Below are 26,255 nucleotides of genomic sequence, written 5' to 3'. Positions count from 1 at the left end.
CTAGGCGGGCCCCACCTCTGTGTCACTGGCCAGTGGGCCCTGGTGGCCCAGTTGACTTGGTTGACCCAATCAACTGTTGACTGGGCAGCCCAATGGCACTGACATGCGGGCCCCATGCAATAAAACGAATAAAAAGAAATAGATAAACTGTTAATTAATTAAATTAATTAATTAAAACCTAATCTCTCACTGACTACTGGGCCCCCACCTGCTAATTAACCTAGATTAGTTAGACTAAACCCCCTGTTAGTGGCCCAGACAATGACATGTGGGTCCCACTGGACCCACCTGTCTGGTTTGACTGGTCAACCGACCAGTTGACCTGCTGACATCACTCTGATGTCATGCATGCGTCATCATTCACTGTTTTGGATAATGTTAGAATTAAATAACTAATTAAAATCAGAAAATGATTTAAATCTTTAGAAAATCATATCTTTTAATCCGTAACTCGGATGAAAAAACTTTGTACATGAAAGTTGCTCAGAACGACGAGACGAACCCGGATACGCAAACCGTTCGCCCGCCATGCATCCCTAGCATACCGAACACGCAACTTTCCCCCTCCGGTTCATCTGTCCGAAAACGCAAAACACCGGGAATACTTTCCCGGATGTTTTCCCCCTTCACCGGTACCACCTCGTACCGCGTTAGGGCACACCTAGCATCGCGCTTTGTCATGTCATGCATTGTCATGCATTTGTTTGCATTATATTTATTGTTTCTTCCCCCTCTTCTCTCTCTAGACATCGAGACCGACGCCGCTGCTACCCATTACGACTACGATGTTGACGACCCCTCTCTCTTGCCAGAGCAACCAGGCAAGCCCCCCCCCCTTGATCACCAGATATCGCCTACTCTCCTCTATACTACTTGCATTAGAGTAGTGTAGCCTGTTACTGCTTTCTATTAATCCTATTCTGATGCATAGCCTGTCATTGTTTCTACAACTGTTGATACCTTACCTGCAATCCTAATGCTTAGTATAGGATGCTAGTTTACCATCAATGGCCATACATTCTTGTCCGTCTGCCATGCTATACTATCGGGCCGTGATCACTGGGAGTTGATCATGGGTATATACCTATACATAATATATGATACTTGTGGTGACTAAAGACGAGTCGGCTCATAGGAGTACCCGCGAGTGATTCATGGATTGGGTCCGAAAGAATGTTTGTCCCGACGGCCCTCTGAGTGGATCTTTGTGGCGAAGCGACAGGGTAGGTTGAGACCACCTAGGAGAGAGGTGGGCCTGGCCCTGGTCGGCATTCGCGGTTATTTCAAGACAACACGTTTAACGAGATCTTGGTATTTGATCTGGGTCTGGCTACTGGCCTATACGCACTAACCATCTACGCGGGGACAGTTATGGGCACTCGACGTTGTGGTATCAGCCGAAGCCTTCGTGACGTCAGCGACTGAGCGGCGCGCACCGGATTGGACTGGAACGCCTGCTAGGCTAGATCTGCTTCCGGTCACGTTCGCAACGTGCAGGTGTGCAAAGGGCGATGGGCCCAGACCCCTGCGCCATAGGATTTAGACCGGCGTGCTGACCTCTCTGTTGTGCCTAGGTAGGGCTGCGACGTGTTGATCTTCCGAGGCCGGGCATGACCCAGGAAAGTGTGTCCGACCAAATGGGATCGAGCGTGTTGGGTTATGTGGTGCACCCCTAATCTATTCGAATAGCCGTGATCTTCGGTAACAGGACGACTTAGAGTTGTACCTTGACCTTATGACAACTAGAACCGGATACTTAATAAAACACACCCTTCCAAGTGCCAGATACAACCGGTGGTCGCTCTCTCACAGGGCGACAAGGGGAGGATCATCGGCTAGGATTATGCTATGCGATGCTACTTGGTGAACTTACCATCTACTCTCTTCTTCTGCTGCAACATGGAGGTTACCAAAAGCGTAGTCTTCAAAAGGACTAGCTATCCCCCTCTTATTCCGGCATTCTGTAGTTCAGTCCACATATGATAGCCTTATTCCAGTTGATACCAATGCATACATATGTAGTGTAGCTCCTGGCTTGCGAGTACTTTGGATGAGTACTCACGGTTGCTTTTCTCCCCCTTTTCCCCTTTCCTATACCCGATTGCTGCGACCAGACGTTGGAGTCCAGGAGCCAGACGCCACCATCGACGATGACTACTACTACTCGGGAGGTGCCTACTACTACGTGCAGCCCGCTGACGGCGACCAGGAGTAGTTAGGAGGATCCCAGGCAGGAGTCCTGCGCCTCTTTCGATCTGTATCTCTATTTGTGCTAGCCTTCTTAAGGCAAGCTTGCTTAACTTATGTCTGTACTCAGATATTGTTGCTTCCGCTGACTCGTCTATGATCGAGCTCTTGTATTCGATCCCTCGAGGCCCCTGGCTTGTAATATGATGCTTGTATGACTTATTTTATTTGTAGAGTTGTGTTGTGATATCTTCTCGTGAGCCCCTGATCTTGATCATACACGTTTGCGTGTATGATTAGTGTACGATTGAATCGGGGGCGTCACAACAAGAGTCTCAAGTACATCTTCACTCAGCCTAATCTCAACCTTAGGCAGACTCGTTGGGTCGAAATGATTCAAGAGTATAATCCGAGCATCGAGTATACTCCAGGCAAGGCCAATGTGATTGCTGATGCTTTGAGCAGGAAGGCTTACTGCAACAGTCTGATTCTCAAGCCTTACCAACCCGAGCTTTGTGAAGCTTTCCGCAAACTCAATTTGCAAGTTGTTCCTCAAGGTTTCCTCGCCAACCTTCAAGTCTCTCCTACTTTGGAAGATCAGATTCGCGAGGCTCAACTTCTTGATGCTATGGTGAAGAAGGTGAAGATTGGGATTGCCAAGAGTCAACCCAAGTACAAGTGTTATCGCCTTGATGACAAGGATACTCTCTTCTTCAAGGATCACATTGTTGTGCCTAAAGGTGACCTTTGTAAAGTCATTATGAACGAGGCTCACAATTCACTCCTCTCTATCCACCCTGGGAGTACGAAGATGTACCAGGACCTCAAGCAGGCTTATTGGTGGACTCGAATGAAGCGCGAGATTGCTCAGTTCGTGAATGAATGTGATGTCTGCAGAAGAGTGAAGGCAGAACACCAAAGACCAGCTGGTCTCCTTCAACCTCTTGCCATTCCAGAATGGAAGTTTGACCACATTGAGATGGACTTCGTGACTGGGTTTCCAAAGTCCAAGCGTGGAAATGATGCTATATTCGTTGTCATCGACAAACTCACTAAAGTGGCTCACTTTCTGCCTATCAAAGAGTATATCACTGCAGCTCAATTGGCGGAGCTGTATACCTCTCGGATTGTCTCTCTACACGGCATTTCACAGGTGATCTCTTCAGACCGTGGCAGCATCTTTACCTCCAAGTTTTGGGATTCTTTTCAGAAGGCCATGGGCACCAACATCCGCTTCAGCACAGCTTTCCATCCGCAAACTAGCGGTCAAGTCGAGCGTGTCAATCAGATTCTCGAAGATATGCTCAGGGCTTGCGTTATCTCCTTCGGTATGAAGTGGGAAGATTGTCTTCCATATGCCGAGTTTTCCTACAACAACAGTTTTCAAGCAAGTTCGGGCAAGGCCCCATTCGAAATTCTGTATGGCAGGAAGTGCCGTACTCCTCTTAACTGGTCAGAGACCGGTGAACATCAACTTTTTGGAAATGACTTGATCACAGAGGCAGAGGAAATGTGCAAAGTCATTCGTGATAACCTCAAAGCAGCGCAATCGCGACAGAAGAGCTACTATGATAGTAAGCATCATGATTTGGCTTTCGAGATCGGAGACCACGTTTACCTCCGCGTCTCTCCAATGAAAGGTACTCATCGCTTCGGTATCAAAGGGAAGCTTGCCCCTAGATACATGGGTCCTTTCAAGATCGTCAGCAAGAGACGCGATCTCGCCTATCAACTCGAGCTTCCTTCAAACTTTGCAAACGTGCACGACGTGTTCCATGTCTCTCAGCTCCGCAAGTGCTTCAAGACTCCTGACCGCACCGTCAACTTCGAAGACATTGATCTCCAAGAAGACCTCTCCTATCGTGATCACCCAGTTGCTATTCTTGAAGAGACTGAACGCAAGACTCGCAATAAGTCAATCAAATTCCCCAAAGTCAAGTAGTCACACCATTCCGACCGTGAAGCCACCTGGGAAAGCGAGGATCACCTCCGTTCTGAGTACCCGGCGTTCTTCCAGTCCTAGATCTCGGGATGAGATCCTTTCATAGTGGTGGAGTGTTGTAACACCCCGGATGTAATTTACCTTATATGTATCCCAACTCTTGCCGTTTCTGGCCTAAGTTATTTTATTTTTCCTCGGGTTCGGGTTTTGTCTCCGTGTGTTGTTGTCGTTGTCATGCACCTCATATCATGTGCATTGCATTTGCATACGTGTTCGTCTCATGCATTCGAGCATTTTCCCCGTTGTCCGTTTTGCATTCCGGCGCTCCTATCTCCTCCGGTGGTCCTTTCTACCTCTTTTCGTGTGTGGGGGTTAAACATTTCCGGATTGGACCGAGACTTTCCATGCGGCCTTGGTTTAATACCGGTAGACCGCCTGTCAAGTTTCGTACCATTTGGACTTCGTTTGATACTCCAACGGTTAACCGAGGGACCAAGAAGGCCTCGTGTGTGTTGCATCCCAACACCCTTCCAATTTGGCCCAAAACCCACCAAAACTCTCTCCATCATCTAGAGCGTTTGATCACGATCGCGTGGCCAAAAACCGCACCTCATTTGGAGTCTCCTAGCTCCTCCTATGCCTATATATAGAACCCCCTCGAAATTCCCGGGTCAAACCCTAGCCCCTTCTCCCACCGCGCGCCGGACGTGTCCGACTTGCAGCCGCCGCCGCCCCGCGCCCTATCGCGAGTCGCCACCTGTCCCGGGGCGGGACCGCATCGCCGCCGGCCCGCCGGGCCCAAGGCCGGCCCTCTCCTCCCGCGTACGAGCCCCGCCTCCTTCCTCCCGAGCGCCACCCGCGCCCGAAGGAGCCTCGCCCCGCCGCCGTCGTCGTCCCTTGCGCCGGCCGCCTCCGCCACGCAGCTCGCCGGTCGGAGCCGAGCTCCGCCATGGCCGGCCCTGCCTCCTCGCCGCCACCGTCTGCCTCCTCGCCGCCTCCTCGTCGCCGGCGCACTCCGGCCTCTCCTCCTCATCCACGCCAAGTCCAGCGACCACCCCGATGAACTCCGGCGACCTCGGCGACCGTGCATCTACAGTGTTCTCAGATCTGGATCTGGATCCCGAAGGGTTGACTTTCCCCGAAACCCTAGATATTTTGCATTTTTCATCATGCTATAACTTTGCGCCCGTAACTCCGTTTTGAGCGTGTACCATATCAAAATGTTCTTCTCAGAGAGCACATCATTTCATCCCATTGCATCATTTTCATTTGAGCTCATCTTGATGCCCGAAATGCTGTTGGAAGAGAGCTATTTGAGATAATTGTCAGATCTGCTGCACCAAATAGCTATTTATCATTTTTGCCATGATTAATGTGTGCATGATATGCTCCTGAGCTCTACATGTGTTTTGTTATATGCCATGCCATCTTTGTAGAGGTGCTTACCATGTATTTTTGTGACATGTGTGGTGTCTAGCACAAGCTTGCAAAGTAGTGCATTCGTTAATACTGATTTCAGGGTCTTAGAATTTCTCCAAGTCCTTGATCTGATTTTATCAATATGCCATATGTTCATGTTGTTTCCTAGTGATTCGTGCCTCTTTTGAGGATGATCAGTAAGGATAATTTGTTAATATTGTGGTTCTCTATCCATCCATGTCTTTGTTTGCAATTATAGAGCATCCTAGCTTGAGTCAATCGAGCTCTACTTTTGCTATTTCATGAATCCTGGCAGATTGTTGACTCGTTAGCGATTTTGCCGAGGATGTTGTTGTTGATCCGTGCATGCTATGTTGTTGTTCTTGCCATGCCTAGCTTCTATGATATGTATTCTTGATGGGTGTACGCTTTGTGTGTCATGCCTTGCTTTGTAGTGAGTGCATCGAGCTCGTAAAAATGCCTATTCGTTAACATATTTGCATGCTCTAGTTTTTCACAAAGTCTGTAATCTGATTATGTTTTTTTGCCATCTTCACATGCTTGCAGTTGTATTTTCTGATCCCTTTCGGCTCAAGGTCACTAAGGGACTTTTGTTAAGTGCTTTGATTATCTTCATGTCATGCCTTGCCTTGCCATGTTAGGTTCCTGTAGCATCTAGTTTTCACGCTCCAAAGTGTGCTACCTGATCTGAAATTCCAGACTTGTGTTAATTTCACTAAGTCTGAAACCTGTTATCGTTTGCATTTTTGCCATGCTTGTTTGAACCTGTTAATGGATGAATTAGCCGTAGCTCAATGTTCATCTTTTGTCAAGCATCATTAGAGGATACCTTCCATGTATTTTGTTGTAATGTTTGAGTGGTGTAGCATAATTATCTTGATGCATTTAGATGGTTACTTGTTGTTTATCGCCGACTGTTGCCATATTTGTTTTGCTTGCCATTTTCAAACCGTGCGTCCGATTCCGGTGATCTTTATATCGATTTCAACCGAAATGACCTCACCTTTCCAGTGGCGCTATTGGATTTCCAAGTGGATGCCAGGTCCAATCATTCCTTGTCAAATCTTGCATATGCATCACATATCGCATCCCGCATAGCATACCATGTTCGCATCATGTTGTTGGAGCATTGCACGTGGTTGATTGTGTTCCTTTTGCTTGTTTGTCTTGTTTGGGTAGAGCCGGGAGACGAGTTCGCTAACGAGGAGCCTGTTGAGTTTGCTTACGAGGATCAAGTCAACTCTGACAACTTTGCAGGCAAGATGATCATACCCTCGAAATCACTTCTATCTTTCCTTGCTAGATGCTCGCTCTTTTGCTATGCCTATGCTACGATGCCTACCACTTGCTTATCATGCCTCCCAAATTGCCATGCCAAACCTCTAACCCACCATGTCCTAGCAAACCGTTGATTGGCTATGTTACCGCTTTGCTCAGCCCCTCTTATAGCGTTGCTAGTTGCAGGTGAAGATTGCAGATCGTTCCTTGTTGGAACCTTATTTATTTGTTGGGATATCATTATATTATCTTATAATCTTAATGCATCTATATACTTGGTAAAGGGTGGAAGGCTCGGCCTTTTGCCTAGTGTTTTGTTCCACTCTTATCGCCCTGGTTTCCGTCATATCGGTGTTATGTTCCCGGATTTTGCGTTCCTTACGCGGTTGGGTGATAATGCGAACCCCCTGACAGTTCGCCTTGAATAAAACTCCTCCAGCAATGCCCAACCTTGGATTTACCATTTGCCACCTAGCCTCTTTTTCCCTTGGGTTTCCGGAGCCCGAGGGTCATCTTTATTTAAACCCCCCTGGGCCAGTGCTCCTCTGAGTGTTGGTCCGACCGAGCAGACTGCGGGGCCACCTCGGGGCAACTTGAGGTTTGGTTTTACTCGTAGGATGTCTCATCTGAGTGTGCCCTGAGAACGAGATATGTGCAGCTCCTATCGGGATTTGTCGGCACATTCGGGCGGTGTTGCTGGACTTGTTTTACCATTGTCGAAGTTGTCTTGTAGAACCGGGATACCGAGTCTGATCGGAATGTCTCGGGAGAAGGTATATCCTTCGTTGACCATGAGAGCTTGTGTTGGGCTAAGTTGGGACTCCCCTACAGGGATTTGAACTTTCGAAAGCCGTGCCCGCGGTTATGGGCAGATGGGAATTTGTTAATGTCCGGTTGTAGATAACTTGAACCTTAACTTAATTAAAATGAATCAACTGCGTGTGTAACCGTGATGGTCTCTTCTCGGCGGAGTCCGGGAAGTGAACACGGTGTTGGAGTAATGTTTGCCGTATGTTGTTCTATAGTTCTTCGTTCGTGCTTTGCCTTCTCTTCTCGCTCTCTTTTGCGAACAGGTTAGCCACCATATATGCTAGTCGCTTGCTGCAGCTCCACATATTACCTTGCCTTACCTATAAGCTTAAATAGTCTTGATCGCGAGGGTGCGAGATTGCTGAGTCCCCGTGGCTCACAGATTACTTCCAAACCAGATGCAGGGACCGATGATTCCGTTCCAGATGATGCGCTTGAGCTCAAGTGGGAGTTCGACGAAGACTCACGCCGTTACTATGTGTCTTTCCCTGATGATCAGTAGTGGTGCCCAGTTGGGGCGATCGGGACCGTGTCGCATGTTGGGGTTGATCTTTTATTTTGGTACCGTAGTCGGACCATGAGTGTATTGGATGATTGTAATGTTATTTATATATTTGTGTGATGTGGCGAGTGTAAGCCAACTATGTACCTCTTCCCCTATTATCTATATTACATGGGTTGTTGTGAAGATTACCTTACTTGCGACATTGCTTTCAATGCGGTTATGCCTCTAGGTCGTGCTTCGACACATAGGAGATATAGCCGCATCGAGGGCGTTAAATTGTACTCCTGTACAAGGAAACTTTATTGGCTGCTAACGATTTACCCTCAACTCTTTCTAGTGTTGTTTTTTATCTTTTGCAGGAGTATGAGGATGTGTTTCCCAAGGAGGTACCACCTGGTTTACCACCGAAGCGGGGCATTGAGCACCAAATCGACTTGGTTCCGGGTGCCCCACTACCAAACCGACCATCATACCGAGCAAACCCAAAGGAGACGAAAGAAATTCAGAGGCAAGTAGAAGATCTTCTTAACAGAGGGTATGTAAGGGAAAGTCTATCTCCTTGTGTTGTTCCCATTCTTTTAGTTGCAAAGAAAGATGGTACCATGCGCATGTGCACTGATTGTAGATTCGTTAACAACATAACTGTGAGATATCGCCACCCTATTCCTAGGCTCGATGACATGCTTGATGAACTTTGTGGCTCTACCATATTTTCCAAAATTGATTTGTGAAGTGGTTACCACCCAATAAGAATGGAAGAGGGTGACGAATGGAAAACTGCGTTTAAGACAAAATTTAGCTTGTATGAATGGTCGGTTATGCCTTTTGGATTAACGAATACACCTAGTACTTTCATGAGATTGATGAATCATGTGCTTAGATCCTTCATTGGCAAGTTTGTAGTGGTTTACTTTGATGACATATTGATTTATAGCAAAACTTTGGAGGATCATGTTGGACATATAAAATGTGTGCTTGCTGTCCTACGGGAGGAAAAGTTGTATGCTAATGTGGAAAAGTGCACATTTTGCACAAACAAGGTTGTGTTTCTTGGCTTTGTTGTTTCAGCAAAAGGCGTGGAGGTCGATGAAGAGAAGATAAAGGCTATTCGTGAGTTGATGCCTCCACAAAATGTGAGCCAAGTACATAGCTTCCTCGGACTCGTAGGTTTCTACCGACGGTTCGTGAAGGATTTTAGCACCATTGCTGCACCCATGAATGAGTTAACGAAGAAAGGCACTCCATTCCAATGGGGTGATGCCCAAGACAAGTCCTTCCAAGAACTGAAGATGAGATTGACATCAGCCCCAATGCTTTCACTTCCTGATTTTGGTAAGACATTTGAGATTGAATGTGATGCAAGTGGTGTTGGCATTGGTGGAGTTCTAATGCAAGAAGGTAAACTCATTGCCTATTTAGTGAGAAGCTTAATGGTCCAACTCTTAATTATTCCGTCTATGATAAAGAATTGTATGCACTTGTTCGATCTTTGGAAATATGGCAGCATTACTTGTGGCCAAAAGAGTTTGTAATACATTCTGACCATGAATCTTTAAAACATCTTAAGGGCCAACTTAAACTGAACCGTAGACATGCAAAATGGAGTGAGTTCATAGAGTCTTTTCCTTATGTTATCAAGTACAAGAAAGGGAAGGATAATGTTGTTGCCGACGCATTGTCTAGGCGTCACATTTTACTTTCCCAACTTGATGTTAAAATCCTTGGTTTAGAAAGCATCAAAGAATTGTATGCTAACGACTCATACTTTGTTGAACCATTTTCAAAGTGTAACAAGGGAAAGGGATGGGAGAAGTTTCACTTGCATGATGGATTTCTATTTCGAGCTAACAAATTGTGCATCCCAGATTGTTATGTTCGTTTGTTGCTCTTGCAGGAGGCTCATGCTGGTGGTCTCATGAGACATTTTGGAGCCAAGAAAATTGAAAGTGTGCTCGTTGATCACTTCTTTTGGCCGCGAATGAGACGTGACGTGGAATGCTACGTGATGAGATGCGAGATTTGTCACAAAGCCAAGTCTCGCTTGAATCCTCATGGTTTATATACTCCTCTATCTATCCCGAATACTCCGTGGGAAGATATTTCTATGGATTTTGTTCTTGGTTTACCATGGACTAAGAGGGGGAGTGACTCGGTGTTTCTGGTAGTTGATCGTTTTAGCAAAATGACACATTTTATCCCATGTCATAAGAGCGATGATGCTTCACACATTGCTGATTTTTTTTCAGGGAAATTGTGCGGCTACATGGAGTACCACGCACGATTGTGCCTGACCGTGACACCAAATTTCTGCCCTACTTTTGGAAGACCTTGTGGGGAAAACTTGGCACCAAGCTCCTATTTTCCACGACATGCCACCCACAAACTGATGGACAGACTGAAGTTGTCAACCGGACATTGCCCATGATGCTGCGAGCAGTCCTCAAGAAGAATTTGAAGATGTGGGAAGAGTGCCTACCTCATGTGGAGTTCGCTTATAACAGGGTGGTACATTCGACCACTAAATTTTGCCCATTTGAACTTGTTTATGGCTTCAAACCTATTGCTCCCATCGATCTTTTGCCTTTGCCACTGTAGGAATGAACTAGCCTTGATGCAAGTAAGCGTGCTGATTTCGTCAAGAAACTTCATGCCCAGGCAAAGGAGAACATTGAGAAAATGACTGAACAATATGCGAAGCGGGTAAACAAGACCAGGAAGAAGCTGGTGTTCGAGCAAGGCGATTTGGTATGGGTACACCTTTGGAAGGACCGTTTTCCTGAGCAGCGCAAGTGCAAGTTGCAGCCACACGGTGATGGACCATTTGCGGTGCTCGAGAGAATCAACGACAATGCTTACAAGATCGATCTTCCAGAAGAATATGGTGTTAGCCCAACCTTCAATGTCTCCGATCTTTCCCCATACTTTGGGCCTTTAGAGTCGAGGACGACTCCTTCTCAAGAGGGGGAGGATGGTGAGGACATCCCAACCATGGGCACCACACCACCAACCATCAACGGTCCAATTACAAGAAGTCGCGCAATGCAAATACATGATCAGGTGAACGCTAACTTAAGTCTATCATTTGACCTTGAAAACATGGTTGTGCCTTCACCTCCTTTGTTGTTGGTTGAACTCAGGTGCGACATCGAAGATGGCCAAACACATTTCAGTCCGTGCAAAACAATGTTTTATGGCGAGAAAACAAAGTTAGGAATTCATGAAGAATGAGTTGTCTGCTAAAGAAACATTGTTCCGGTTTTGACGAAACAATGTTTTGCATGAGTTTGGATATTCCAACTTGCGAAAGATTTCCAGAACTCGAGTCTTCTGCTGAAGGAAACATTGTTCGACCCCAGTGAACAATGTTTCTTCGAGAACTGCCAACCACCTCCAACGAGAGTTTTCCAGAAGCTACGTCATTAAGTCTTGAAGCCATTTAGTCAAACAAAGTTGGTTCACTTTCACACCTAAGCTGGATCCAGAAGCTAGTTCTCTTTCACACCTATCCAGGGGGTTGTCCCGATTATAAATAGGCTAGCTCTTCCCTTTGTTGGGGACTTTTGCCATTTCTATCAAAGACCAAAGACATAGATTCCTCCTGAGATTGGAGAGCTCTTGTTATCCTTATTCTCACGATTCCTTGAGAAATTGCTCCTAATTCGTGCTCCACGGCTAGATCGTGTTGTGTGGGTTAGAGTTCGTGGTTTCCCTTGCGGATTGCACCTATCCCGTGCTCCACGACTTGAGTGTGGTTGTGTGGGGTAGTATTGCGGGCTGTGGATCGGTGAATGTTCGGATTGCAAGCTCCGGTGAGCATCCTCCTCGTCGGGTCATAATCTCTTATTTTCCATTTTTTTGGCTGCTTGCAGTTAGTTACCCCCATCCATTTATCGATCCTACGCCGTGAAGATCGGACCTCCCCTTGAACTCCCTCTTCTTCGAAGACGGGGTCGCATCATAAACTTTCCAACAACAAAAAAGAATCACCCAAATCGGAGTTCGGATGAAAGAGATCTTGGCATTTTGAGTCAGATATGTCTGTGCAGTCTGAATCTGAGTCTAGAAAATGGGGGACTTGGACTCTATCTTCTCTTGGCCCAAAAGTGACGTGAAATGACTTTTTAAACAACACCTAAATTGTTCTTTTCCCCTTATCTTCATATGTGGATTGTACAAATGTCTCATACATCTATTGACAGAGAAGGTTTAGGGTAAGGCGGCTAAGGACCAATTATAGAATATTTCTCCGAGGTTTGTAGTAATGAATTTCTCTGAGGTCCTGTATATAGCATAGCAAAAAAGTTGAACTTCGTGGCAGTTTGAAGATGAGTAGGTTTCTCCTTTTGCCAGTCGAAAGAGACTTTCCATTCATGATCCGAGTGTTGTGGGCATGGTGCGATTGAACCGGCCATAACTTCCATCGTATCTCGTACCTAGAACCTCCCAACCTTCTCTCTCCCCTCTTCGTGTCCCTCTAGAACGCGCGCAAGAACACGCGAGCCAAGCGTCGGCGTCCCGTCCCAGCTCCCCAACTTAACTGCAGCGAACAATATTGTTGGAGCTTCGTCTTGTCTTAACTGCCGCCGTCGCTGTCATGGAAGTGGGCAGCGGAAGGGGCAGAGGCGATCTTTGCACCGCGCAAGAATCGCGAGAGGAGGTGGCGGGGCGCGGCGGCGCCATGAGGACCCGCGTGTGCGCGCGCGTCGGCACGCCGCAGGGCGTCGGGGCGCTGCTCCTCGTCGGAGGCGCGATCGTCGGCGCCGCCGTCGTCGCGTGGCGGCGCCGTGGCGACGGCAAGGGCGCCAAGAAGGACCGCCGCGGGTACGGGAAGAAATCCCTTTTTTCTTGGGCTAGTTATTAGTCTCGGTTCGTTTAGCATTTCATCCGTTCCGTTTGTTACGCGTCCGAGATGATTGGATTGAGTTTCTTCTGGCGGATTTTGCAGCAAGGAGGAGGACGTTCTGGATGGTGGGGTTGTGGAGAAGGAGCAGGTGTGGACTGAGGGTTTCATTAGTTAGAACTTAGTGTTCTTGATCTCTTTCCCTTTTCATGTGAGTTTAGATGATTTTAACAAAACATGTTGGTTGAAATTTGTTGATTCAGCAGAAGTCTGATCAATCTGATGAGAATCTGGGCAGGGAGGATAGAGTGGTTGAAGCTGATGGGTTGGTTAGTCTCCGTATAATCTGCATGCTGTCTGAAATATTTTGTGTTGATTTAAGTTTGCAAAATAAGACTTGTTTGTGTGAAAATGCTCTGAAAATATGGTTTCAGGATGGTAAGGAAGCAGAGGAGCTTCATGAGATTCCGGAGCAGGTGGATGAAATCGTTGCTGACGAATTGGTCTGTCTCTCTGCAGAACTTCTGGAGAAATTTACAGTAATTAATTATTAAGACACACCATGCGTGTATTGCCTGCAATATTTGCTGCCGGTGCCTTACTTTTGTGAATATTTTTCTTAATTTGGTTTTCAGGACAGCAAACCTACAGATAAGTTTGATCCAAATGCAAGCAAGGAACGTGTCGAAGTCGTTAATGATACGGTCAGTTCTATTTCCTATGCACAACTGTGATAACAAAAAACTCTCTTGTGTAATATGTATCGCCTTGCTGTTCACTTCCGGAAATTCAACCAAATTTTGGCTTCAGGACAGTGAAGATGTGAATAATCCTGACCAAACTAAAGTGAAGAGTTGCGTTGAGAATGAGATCACACCAAATGTATATTGGTTTTTCTTGCCTCAATTTAATTTGTTCAAAGCAGCTCTGAGTGTTCATTGGTGATCCATGCCTACAGTGGTCGGAGCCTTATTTATTCTGCCTGTTTCCTCTGAATTGTCATGTTTAGGCCACCGAAGGTGTGAAGAACTCTGATGAAAGCGCTCTTACCATCAACATCCCGGAGGTCGCCCATGAAGAACATATCGGGCAAGGACATGACGATGATCAAGAGACCGCATCAACACAGATGACAGCGCATCAATCACAAATCTCAGAGCAACTGAAAGTGGATACCATGACCGAAACAGCCACAATGGAGAACGTATCGAAGCACGAGGAGCAGAAACCGCCGGCACAAGAGCCGGTCGCGCCCATCGACTCACCCACATTTCCTTCACTGCCAGCTCTGTTCAAGCCAGCAGAGAAGAAGAGACCAGCGAACACGGGGTGGAATGAGACGAGGATGAAGCTTGTACAAGATGGTGGCAGCAAGAAGGCGGCAGCAAAGGGTGTAGCCGTGGTGACCATGGTCGTAGAGCTGCTTCAATGGCCATTCTTGCTATCATCTTCGCCGTTACCATTGGAGCCAACCTCGTCGTGCGCTTGTATTCCACTTTGCGAGCGACATGATCATGTTCAGATGAACTTGCACCATGGTTGGGGCGCGCCATATCGTTTGTTCTCTGCGTGAAAAAACGAAAGCTTATTTGGTCAAGTGTGAATGCGGAAGTTGCATGGAGTTGCATGGGCTGGTGAAAAATTGCACGGAGTAAGAATAATAAGCCTGATGCTACCATGGCATTTTAGTTCGCCATTTGGTAGTAGGCCTGATGTAGGAACTAGGAACCAGTTCAGTATGTCGAATTGTCTTCAAATCTTGAGAATATTCTGTGCAGAGTCTTTGCATTTGCATTCCTATAGACTCAATTCTAATAATTAGAAAATCCGCTGTGAGTGAGGTGAGGAGCATAAAATCAATTTCACACTGGAACTGTGTGTTGTCATGCTGCAAATGCATTTTTTCTGCAATCTATAATACTAACTAGTAAAAGTGGGGTATGCACCAATAATGGTGCTCATGCGTATCGTGCTTACGAAGCTCTTGCCCGGTCACACAGGAGCAAGAGTGGTGGCCGTGGGCGCCAATGTGCTGTGACGATGGAGGCGTTCGCTGCGTGGAAGCAAGTGCCTGCTCCGCTTTTTTATTTATTTATAAAGAAACATAAGCTAAACGTGGTAGATATACAATGTCTTGCTCCGCCAAAAAACACCCTCAAATTTGGCCTAACTCTTTGTTTTTCATGAAGCTCCCCGAGGGTGTTTTTAAAATAATAGTTCATAGAGTCTTTGTTGAGTTGGGAGAAAATTATTCATCACTGTCACTTATAAGTTGATACCTCTTCCATTTTGTTTCCTCGCGTCATGCAACCCATAATAGACCTTTTCCGCCAAAACTTTTCATACTTTGAAGCTGGAGCTAGCTGGAAGCCAAACAAGCTTCACTGCTCTACTCTACGGTGAAGCCACAACTATTGGGTGGATGTGCTACAAAATAATTTTGGTGAAGTGGAGCTGATTTTTGGAGGATGGAGCGGTCCTAAGGCCCTGTTTGTTTCAGTTTTGCTTGGATTTTAATCATCTGTGGATTTGCTTCGCTTCAGTGCCGAAGTTGATTCTGGGAATCAGCTTCACCACCGAAGTACACTTTGAGGTGCTTCAGGAAATTGCATTAAAAATGGCCCAAATTCAGATTCAGCTTGACTGGCAAAGCTGATTTCAAACAGTTGTTTGTTTCAGATTCCAGATTTGGCTTCATTGGCAAAGCTGAATCTGGTCCCAAAATCCGAAACAAACAGGGCCTAAGTATGTCCATGGTCTCCAAGCCATTGCGGTTGGGTCTTCGAGCGGTTGCGATGGTACCTATACTGCATGACAAAAACTCGCTATTCACTTAGTTTATTTTGCATAATAAAATTATTATACTTCTTTAAAGGATGTTGGAGTATCGGTCTCCTCAGGCCATCTGCAACCTCACATGCCTCCTACTTCGCCCTATCGATTCACGGTGCCACACTCTGCTTGGCTGGCGGCCTCCGGACTGTCCGATCGAGTTGCGTCGTGCCTTACCGTGGCGCTGAAGCTGGTGGTCCATGACCAATGGGCCACATTCCATAGGCCCTCTGGTTCGGTTGTTTTTTGTGTCAGGCATGCATGTATTGTCGTGCGCATGGGTGGGGGGTGTCGCCTTCACATCATTCTTTTTTTTGTTGGTCACCGCTCTCTGTCCACTCGGTCGTTGACGTTGCTGGAGCTACCCAAACGATTGAGGTCATCGGGTCCTAGTTCCTTCTCTCTTTTTGTGTGACAGCTCCTTTGGGGTTGCATGGTTTGTGTTGCCTCTTCATGTAGCATCTCTTGTGTTGGTGTGTAGGGAGGATGGGGTTGGATGTTTGACCCGTTGCTCGTTTGGATGATTGTTATGTCCACTCGGCCTTTCCTACTACCTGGTTGTTGGATATTGTTGGGGCTTATTAGATTTGTGGAGGATGTCTGTTTAAAGTCGTTTGGCTGGACCTCTTTCCGTCCACTCAACTGTTGGACGTTACCCGGGCTACCAGAATGCTGGAGGTTGTGTATTCAATAGAGCCTAATCGGGCATGTTCTGTCCAAAAAAATTGTTGGACGTTGCCGAGACTACTGAAACTACATCTAATCCCCTTGGTGACTTTTTTAATTAATGTCAAACATATCTCAAGGAATTAATGCCTCTTGCAAGTTTATTTTAGGAAAAGTTCTTTGTGGGTGCATCAAATAAATAGAAGGTGCCCCCTACAATATGTATCAAGACAGTTGTTGGCCAAGCCAGAAGATTTGTCCTCTTCATTTTAAAGGGTCAAGATCGCATTGAGTCTATAGACATGTTGACACTATCAAAAGGGGACGAGGATGTAGTGAGGAGCTTCTTCTTCCATGTGCTTAAATATTAAACTCCAAAACCCCTCAAATTCCTTTGAAGATCCCACTATATTTACCTAGTTTCATTCTCTTCAGAGCTTTCAAGTTCTTCCAGCCTGAATCACCATAACACTCACCAGGTATAGTTTTTCCATAAACACTGCCCTTTCAGAGCCACAAAGTATCCATCTCAGAATCACCGAATCTACTAGTAAACCTTCTGTTGCCATGTAGGAATTTATGAAGCAAATGGGTCGGAATTTCCAAAGCAACAACATAGAGTGTGCCACAACCCAAATGTACCCCTCGGAGCTTCTGAATGCTTGTTGGTCAGCCCATCTAAGCATCTGAAAGTTGCTATCTTTTTCACGTCGGAACTTCCAAGCTAATCACTCCGGAGCTTTCGAGCTGTGTAATAAAGTTGGCAGCTCTCAAATTTCTGGTCCCTCCTATTTATATCACTTGTACGTGTGACGCCCCGAGACCGACACTCCAGTTGCCTTCCATTTAGTTTTGTTGTCGCCGTGTGTTTCAATTGTTTGTTGCATTCATCGTTGCATTATTCGCATTGCATCAGCACTCGTGCTATCATTCTTTTCAAACTTGTGTCCGTTTGTAGTTGTCGCATCTCCCCATCTCTTTCGTTGACTGTTCTGAGATCAACCACACTCGCACGCGCCCGCGGCACCTCCAAAATACTCCCTCCGTTCCTTGATATAAGGTGTATAGATTTTTGAGTAAAAATCCGAAATATAAGGTGTATTACGTTGCACCACTTGTTTGGATAATTTTTTTTAGGGATTTGATTACATTTCCTTATATTAGGCAAGGTCCTCTATTTTCTCATGTCAATTAGTCAGGTGTAATCTTGCCCAAAACTTGTGAAATTTACCCTCCACGTGTGTTCTTTAATTTTTGTGCCAAAAACTATACACCCTATATTCAGCAACGGAGGGAGTATTATTTTATAACTGGGATAAAATGTTCTCGGAATGGGTTGAAAGTTGGTGTGCGGTCTGGTTATACTGTAGGTAGACCGCTTGTCAAATTTCGTCGCATTTGGAGTCCGTTTGATACCCCAACGGATAACTATAACGACACTATAGCCGGATAAAACATCAGACGTTTTCGGTATCCGAAAACTGTTGCCGGACCTCTCTCTCTTCTCTCCCACAGACCTTGTTCCCTCTTACACAGCCCACTAGGCCCAACCTACCCCTCCCTCGGTCCGAAACCGTCCGATTATGATCGGAGGGTCCGAAAACCACCCCTAACCCTCAACCCGCCTGATTGTTCCTCCTCCAGCGACCTGGACCGCCTCGTCCCAGTACATTGCCGTCCCGCGGGCCAAACGGCCGCCCAATCCATCCCGTCGAGGCCCATGTTCCACCAAGTCCCTGAATTCAAACATCATCATGCATTACTGTGATGGCTATATCTTTCTCCCTGTTCATCCTATGGCAATGATTTATATATGTAAATTGTTCTACTCTCTGTGCTCTACGTGATACATGCATTTGTGTTCATTTTAAGATCCATTTGAGTGCTTTAATCTTCATTGCAAAAGTGCCTCCTGATGTTAACTGTTGAAACTGTTAAAACATTCAAACTTGTCATGATGGTTGACACTAATACTTTGCTCATATGCATGTGATTCCTTCATGTGATTTGGTATATGTTATGTGTACTTTGATGCCATGCCCTTGGTTTCCATGTAGGGTTGATGTAGCATGACACATTCTTGTTCTAAAGTTGCCATCATGCTAAATTTGTCAATCTGTTAACAACATGTTCCATTTTGCAAAAATCATACTCCCTCTGTTCCACTTTATAGTGCGTGTAAACTTTTTATCCATGTTCCGAATTGTAGTGCGTAGTTGCATGTTTGGACAAAAGTAGCCCTGTGGATGCACATGGGCGTGGCACAGCCTCCTTGCATGCGAGCGAGTGTGTGGCTGAGGAGCTTTGCACATGGTGCTGGGCAGAGTTGGTGGATGGATATAATGGTCCAAAGGACATGCACCAGCACATGCATTGGTATTGCATCTCAACCCAAGCGCGCACTAGAATTAGGAATGGAGTGAGTAGTAATTAATCTGTGCATCATATGAATTTGTGCTTATGGAGTAGTTTGTAGAATGCCATGTCTAATACATGCCCATGTTATTTTCATAAATATTAAAATTGCTATGCTTGCTTTGATGTGCGTCCCAAGACAGCATCATAATGTTACTATTTTGCAACTCCAGTTTTTTACCAAGTCCTAATCTATAGCAGAACATTGCATTTTGCATGGATCATAGTAAATTAACCATGATGCTTATGAATCTGAACCTTAAAGATGAATTGAATTATGTTACCTCTACTTTAAGTGCATATCAATTTTGTGCCCATATTGTTCCTATAGCATCATGTTTTGTTGCTTGCAATATGCCTAGTTGTTGTTTTGTCAGATTGTTGTTATAACTTGTCGTGTGTGTATGTGTTGAATCGTTGCTCCGTTTTGATCATGTCATATATGAAACTTGCTTAGAGTAGCATATAGTTTCATCATGTCATGTTGCATCCTTGATTCGAGTGTTGTGTTGATGTTTGTATGCATTTTGCATCAATGCCATGTTAAACTTGTTTAGCTCATATATCCTAGACCGTAGCTCCGAATTAAATGATCCACATATGTAACTTGACTAGAAAAACATGTAGATCATTGTGGTGCACTTTAACTTATTGTTTAATAACTTTAACATTGTATTTTAATCAAAATAGTACCAAATTCAAAAACTACATATGGGGATTTTCCAGAATTGCTATGTGTTGTTTCCGGCCTCATTTAAACTTGCTTTGATGTGGGGTTCTTTCATGCATAATCTCTTGCCATGAGTAACAACTTTTAACCTTTTCGCGTATCATACTTGGTTGTGCATCATGCCATGTTTATGCTTGTGTGTTACTATGTTGTTTGCTTCTTTTCGGTTGTGCTTCTTCTCGATAGTCCTGATTACATTGTGATTGTGAGGATTCGTTCATCTACTTCATGGAATCAATCGTCTTCCGAGCAGCATTTCAGGCAAGATGACCATTACCTTGGATATCACTACTATCTTTGCTTTGCTAGTTGTCTCGATGATATCGCTATGTCGTGCTACCTACCACTTGTTTGTCAAGCCTCTCAATTTGCCATGATAAGCCTCTAACATTTCCCACCATCCCAACAAACCATTGTTTGGCCATGTTACCGCTTTGCTCAGCCCCTCTTATAGCGTTGCTAGTTGTAGGTGCAGTTGCAGGTTATTCCATGTTGGGACATGGACATCATGGGATATCGCAATATCTCTTATTTAATTAATGCATCTATATACTTGGTAAAGGGTGGAAGGCTCGACCTTTTGCTTGGTTTTTTTCACTCTTCCCGCCCTAGTTTCCTTCATACCGGTGTTATGTTCCTTGACAAGCACTCCTAGCTAAAACCTGTGGGTGTATGGGAACCCCTTGACCAATCTCTTAGTAAAGAACTGTTCCAGCAAGGCCACAACCCAATGTACCCCTCGGAGCTTATGAATGCTTGTTGGTCAGGCCGTCTGAAGCATCTGAAAGTTGCTATCTTTTTCACGTCGGAACTTCCAAGCTAATCACTTCGGAGCTTTCGAGCTGTGTAATAAAGTTGGCAACTGTCAGATTTTCTAGTCCCTCCTATTTACATCCCTAATACTCTCCGTCGTATTTATAATTTTTTTATTGTTTCATGTCAATATTCTACAACTTTCATAAATTTTTGGAAATTATTTATATTATTTTTGGGACTAACATATTGATCCAATGCCCACTGCTAGTTCCTGTTTGTTGCTTGTTTTTTGTTTCGCAAAATATTCATATCAAACAAAGTCCAAACATGATAAAAATTTACGGAGAATTATTTTGGAATATATATAATTTTTGGGAAGAAGAATCAACGCAACATGGTGCCCGAGGTGGTCACAAGGCACCAGTGTGCGGCCAGGGGAGGGTGGCCACGTCGTGCTTCCTTGTGACTCCCTCGTAAGGTAGTTGCAACACTTCTTTCGCGCAAGAAAGATAATTTATGGATAAAAATCCCCTCAAAATTTCATCCCAATCGGAATTACGGATCTCCGGAAATTTAAAAAACAGTGTAGGGATAGATAGGAACGCAAAACAGAAGAGAATAGAGAGAGATCCAATCTCGGAGGGGCTCCTGCCCTCCAGGAGCCATGGCAGCCATGGACCGGAGGGGAAACTCTCCTCCCATCTAGGGGAAGACCAAGGAAGAAGAAGGAGGGGGGCTCCCTCCCCCTCTCACCCGGTGGCGCCGGAACGCCGCCGGGGCAATCATCATGACGACGATCTACACCAACAACTTCACCGCCATCATCATCAACTCTCTCCCCCTCTATGCAGCGGTGTAACACCTCGTCTCCCCGATGTAATCTCTACTTAAACATGGTGCTTAATGATATACATTATTATCCAATGATGTATGGTTATCCTATGATGTTTAGTAGATTCATTTTATCCTATGGGTTGATTGATGACCGTGATTGGTTTGAGTTGTATGTTTTTTGGTGATGTCCAATGTTTCTCCCCGTGTCGCGCAAGCATGTGGGTTGTAGGGTGGTGCAATATGTTCATAATTCGCTTATAGTGGGTGGCGAGAGTGTCAGAAGCTTATACCTGAGTAAGGGGTCGGGTTGTTGCGTATGAGAGTAAAGAGGACTTGTTACTTAATGCTATGGTTGGGTTTTACCTTAACCATCTTTAATAGTTGCGGATGCTTGCTAGAGTTCTAATCATAAGTGCATATGATCCAAGTATGGAAAGTATGTTAGCTCAATCCTCCCCCTCATAAAAAATTGCAATAATAATCACCGGTCTAGTTTTCAATCACCTAGGGACAAATCCTTTTCTTTGTGTTACAAAAAGCTATCTACTAAATAACTAACTTTTATTATTTCGCAAAGTACTTCTAGTTTTATTCTTGCAAAGTAGTTCTAGTTTTAGTCCCGCAAAATAGTTTCATACTTGTTCTAAGGTAAAGCGAATGTTAAGTGCGCGTAGAGTTGTATCGGTGGTCGATAGAACTTGAAGAGGATATAAATTATATCTTTATCTTCTTATTGGGTTCGACACTCTTACTTATCGAGAAAGGCTACAATTGATCCCCTATACTTGTGGATTATCAATCCCCACCTATTCACCGGTTAACATCATACTTCACTCCCACCATATGTTCCGAGAGAGAACTTCACCTCTGTGTGCTGATTTTAAAAGGCTTTCTACTCCAACCATTCAAGCCAATCCTTTAAGATCTAACCCTTCTTCCTTTCCACTCCTACCTCTCCAATCCAAAAGTCAAATCTTGAGAGAGTTTGAGTGTTGAGAAGATTATCTTTTGAAGCACAAGAACAAGGGATTCATCACAACAACCTGTATGTTGTTACTTATGGAAGGTGTGCACCTACTAGATTAGCTAGGTGTTTGGAAGTCTTCAAGTTTGTGAAGAACCCAATAAGTTTGTAAGGGTTTGGAGGTCGCACTGGAGCAGGTGTTGTAGTGAATGAGCAAATAGAATAAAAAAATGCATATATTGAGGCAATTAGGACATATGAGAATCGTATTTGTACATGAGTTTGTTTTATAACATGATCATGCTTGTGCTAGGTCTAGTTGGAAAAGATGTGCTACTAGCAAGATCAATGAATGTAATGGATGAGTGTTGTAATGTGAGCTTCTATTGCTAGGTAATATTAAAGTGAATGAACTTGATATGTAGTATTCATGTGAACTTCTATTTCTTATTGTGTGCATGTGCTATTTGAAATTAAGTTCTAAATAGCAGATAATTTTAGTTGCATTGATCACAAATTGTATGATCACTAGAACGTAAACAACATATAAATGTTTGTTACATTAACAACTTAAGATCATCATAGTAGATAAATGTATTTGCATTGACACCAACTTATAAGATCAACAAACACACCGAAGACACATATAAATGTCGGTTACATTTTACAACACCTGCTTAGGTCAAGCAACATGTAAACTATCAGAACATAAGCAACAATTACAGTACAGTTAGTTGACCACAGTGACATTACTTCTTATGTAATCCAAAACGACACACCATTTAGTACACTACCACAATGATACGACATTCAATGACTCAATTTATAAAGGCATTACAACTAGTTCAATAGTATTAGCACAATCTCACAATCTCAATTCTACCATTGACTACAATGGCATAACTGTACTCCCTTTCCTCATTCCATGTCTCATCTTCAAAAGCACTACCACTCTTTTCACTTTCTTCGTCCTACTTCCAAAAATAGTCAACATCTACCTTAGTTATTCCTCCATCAATAATGCAGTATGGCATTTTCATACAACCTGCATCATCAAACAGAAAACAACAATCCATTCGATGTCTTCACAAGGTAGCAGAAAAATAATCTTCATGGCCACTTTGAAAGGAATGTGATCAGCAAGATAGGCATTTAAGATTTTGGCAATGATATCTTGTCCCTTAATATCTCTAAGATTGCCTCCCCCTTCCCCCTCGACATAGTCTAGCTCATGCCCAATTCAAACAAATTTCCTCACCAAAGTTGGTTGGATTCATGACTATCGAAGAATACCCACTCTCAAACACAAATTCAGTTTCCATTGGCTAATCCAACAATTTGTTTAAATGACCAAATATTAAGCTCAAACCCTAACTTTTTTGGTAAAAGAAAAACCATAAAAACCACCAATTTTCTATTCAAACCCTAGCCATACCTGAGAAACGACGATGAATGTGATAACGATAACATTGGGAGGAGGAAGGGGTTATGCAATATTGTGACTACCTCGTCCACTGCGACCGGTCGCCGTTCACCATCGCCACGCGGGAAGGTGAAGGGGAGAGTGGAAAGAGTCGGCGAGAGATAGGGGGCGAAGCGGTTTGGTGGTATGGGTTAGAGTATCTCCGGCCGCACCCCCAACAGGCCCTCCCCAAGCGTTTTTTGCCGCACCGGCGCCAAAAAATCGGCCCAGTCGCGCCCCTAGTAGCCCGTTTTTCGTCGGCTTGGGCCGAAACTGGCGCCGGCGGAACTGAGCCGAACCCGGTGCGCTGGGGGCGTCTGGGGCCGCCGGCACAAGCAAAAAGGGGCGTGGGGCTGCTCTGTCGGCGAGTCGAGAGCCTCTTTCCGCTGTTTCTTCCTGCTTTCCCTCCCACTTCCCTCTCATTCTCTCCATTCCTCCCGCCAAACTCCCTCCCGCTCACCTCCCAGCCGGCCGCCATGCCGCCGAAGAAGTACATGATCCCTCGTGTCGCGACAACTGCGACCACCACCGTCGCCCAGTCGAAGCAAAGGAAGCCGAGGGCGCCGCCGTCCATGCCAACGGGCATGCCAAACATCGACTGGAGGGCGGAAGTTCAGCGCCGGGTCAGAACAACACCGTCAAACTCGACCTGCTCCGGACCAACGTCGCCGCGAAGAAGAGGAACATAGACCTGGCTTTTCTGATGGGCGGGGGACATGCTCCAGAGCAAAGACGAGAAGCTCAAGGCGTGGTACATGGCGAAGCGCGGCCTCATCCTGAACCAGCTGACGACGACGGCGCCGCCAATTCCCGCGCCCATGCCGACACCCACGCCAAGCCCGAGTGTTGATGCCTCCACGACTGTAACACCCATAATGCAGCTATATCTCCCACATGTCGGAGCACGACTTAGAGGCATAACCGCATAGTAGGCATGTCGCAAGAGGGGTAATCTTTACAAATCCCATGTACTAAATAAGAAAGGGATAAAGAGTTGGCTTACAATCGCCACTTCACACAATACATGAATATAGCATTACATCATCCAGAATACAATCAAGGTCCGGCTATGGAACCAAAATAAAAGAAGACAACCCCTAATGCAAAAGATCCCCGATCGCCCCGACTGGGCTCCACTACTGATCGAAAAGAAACGAAACAACACAACGAACACGATCTTCATCGAGATCCCACTTGAGCTCGGTTGTGTCACCTGCACTGGTATCATCGGCACCTGCAAACTGTTTGGAAGTATCTGTAAGTCACGGGGACTCAGCAATCTCACACTCGCGAGATCAAGACTATTTAAGCTTACGGGTAGGAAAGGGTAGTGAGGTGGAGCTACAACAGGCACTAACATATATGGTGGATAACTTACGCAAATGAGAGCGAGAAGAGAAACAAAGCAATGGTCGTGAACTAGGAGTGATCAAGAAGTGATCCTGAAACTACTTAAGTTCAAACATAAAACAAGAACCGTGTTCACTTCCCGGACTCCGCCGAAAAGAGACCATCACGGCTACACACGCGGTTGATTCATTTTAGTTAAGTTAAGTGTCAAGTTTTCTACAATCGGATATTAACAAATTCCCATCTGCCCATAACCGCGGGCACGGCTTTCGAAAGTTCGAAACCGTGTAGGGGTGTCCCAACTTAGCCCATCACAAGCTCCCACGGTCAACGAAGCATATTCCTTCTCCCAGGAAGACCCGATCAGACTCGGAATCCCGGTTACAAGACATTTCGACAATGGTAAAACAAGACCAGCAAAGCCACCCGAATGTGCCGACAAATCTCGATAGGAGCTGCACATATCTCGTTCTCAGGGCACACCGGATTGTCCAAGATTCCGGTAGGCCAACCCAGAGTTGCCCCTGGTGGTCACCGGCTGCTGACAAGTTGGACCAACACTCAGAGGAGCACTGGCCCGGGGGTTTAAAATAAAGATGACCCTTGAGTCTGCAGAACCCAAGGGAAAAATACTTAGGTGGCAAATGGTAAAACCAAGGTTGGGCCTTGCTGGAGGAGTTTTATTCAAAGCAAACTGACAAGGGGTTCCCATTATAACCCAACCGCGTAAGGAACGCAAAATCAAGGAACATAACACCGGTATGACGGAAACTAGGGCGGCAAGAGTGGAACAAAACACCAGGCATAAGGCCGATCCTTCCACCCTTTACCAAGTATATAGATGCATTAAAGTAAACAAGATATAATAATGATATCCCAACAAAATCCATGTTCCAACATGGAACAAACTCCATCTTCACCTGAAACTAGCAACGCTATAAGAGGGGCTGAGCAAAGCGGTAACATAGCCAAACAATGGTTTGCTAGGAAAGGTGGGTTAGAGGCTTGACATGGCAATATGGGAGGCATGATATAGCAAGTGGTAGGTATCGCAGCATAGCAAAAGAGCGAGCAACTAGCAATCAAAGATAGAAGTGATTTCGAGGGTATGGTCATCTTGCCTGAAATCCCGTAAGGAAGAAGAACGAGTCCATGAAGAAGACAAACGGACGTAGTCGAGAGGATCCTCACAAACGCGACGTTAACGGAACTAACCCGAAGAAGCATCACCGGAAAGAAGCAAA

The 26,255-nt window shown here is 45.3% G+C and overlaps 1 pseudogene; it reads left to right on the top strand.

Annotated features, from left to right (window-relative positions):
• Nucleotides 1–12,518: 12,518 nt before the first annotated feature.
• On the top strand, nucleotides 12,519–14,817 carry LOC123102603 (uncharacterized; annotated as a pseudogene).
• Nucleotides 14,818–26,255: the final 11,438 nt, after the last annotated feature.

The sequence above is a fragment of the Triticum aestivum genome, chromosome 5A, assembly GCF_018294505.1.
Source record: "Triticum aestivum cultivar Chinese Spring chromosome 5A, IWGSC CS RefSeq v2.1, whole genome shotgun sequence".
Taxonomy (NCBI): domain Eukaryota; kingdom Viridiplantae; phylum Streptophyta; class Magnoliopsida; order Poales; family Poaceae; genus Triticum; species Triticum aestivum.
Note: the sequence above shows the minus strand (reverse complement) of the source record. Positions and strands in the feature narration are given on the sequence as shown.